Genomic DNA, 1,145 nt, shown 5'->3' on the forward strand with positions numbered 1-1,145 from the left:
GTTAAGACTACCATTCAGTGATAGCACTCCTTGGGTAATCAACAAGGAAATAACTATGTAACTATCAACATTTCCTTTTGATTTCCAGTCGTGAATAAGGTGTAAAATTGATAGTGAGAAAAGTATGTGTTATTACCACTTCTGTTTTGTAAGAGGATTGCTGGTATTCCATTCATAAATCATAAATCATAGATTTTACGTTTAAATCTGTTGGTCCGCATGTACAATCTACCGTAATTCTAGTGAAGACTTAATCGGAAGGTTGAGCCAATCTACACAGATAAGTGACACAATGTGCTGGTTTTAAGTTCGTGAAACTAATTGTCAGTTCACCATTTACGGTTTGACGGTGCTTTTTGTCCGTGTGTATTTGAGGCTTTCTCATAATGTCAGCTTGTGTTGACTTGAGTAAATACTTGCTGAAGGTATTCCTTAAAAATAGTATCACATTGCAATTTATTATATAGTACAGTCAAGAATGGAGATCACATATACCAAGTACTCAGTGATCTAGAATCATCTTTTCATCATACCGCTAGGATGCGTTATTCATATTACGTGTCTGGCGTAGCGCAAATGTCATGGCAATATGTAAAGTGAAATACAATTGTAGTGAATTCAGCACTGCAATCTCACAAGCTTGCCCCTCAACACGAACCAAACAATAAATGATATTACGTAAAACTATCAAGTAACAATGTAATCCGAGAACGTACTCTAGACTGCCCATCATTGCGTGGTCTTATCTGGAAGATACATTTCATATTTATTATTGTTTAAGGTACGTTCCATATCAAATCTTGTTTTAACAGCAGGTTTCTTGCTCAGATATTTCACTACATTATCTGAATGGGAATAAAATATTTCAGGTAATTAGGTAAACCAACCAATCCACTTTGGCTAGTTAGACTTAACATTATTTCAGTAGCTACAAGCAAAAATGAGATAAAGAAGGAAAGACAGATTGTTTTACATTTCTGTATTTATCTGTTATTTTTTCAGGTGTTCATACACTTTGTTGCCATTATTCAATTGTAAAATGGACGAAATCTTACGAAACCAGTGAAGTTTCGACAGACGTGGTGATTGATATGCCAAGGGTTGATCAAAGCCGCAACTATAACACACGCATGCATATCTTTACC

The sequence above is a fragment of the Penaeus monodon genome, chromosome 28, assembly GCF_015228065.2.
Source record: "Penaeus monodon isolate SGIC_2016 chromosome 28, NSTDA_Pmon_1, whole genome shotgun sequence".
NCBI classification, from domain to species: domain Eukaryota; kingdom Metazoa; phylum Arthropoda; class Malacostraca; order Decapoda; family Penaeidae; genus Penaeus; species Penaeus monodon.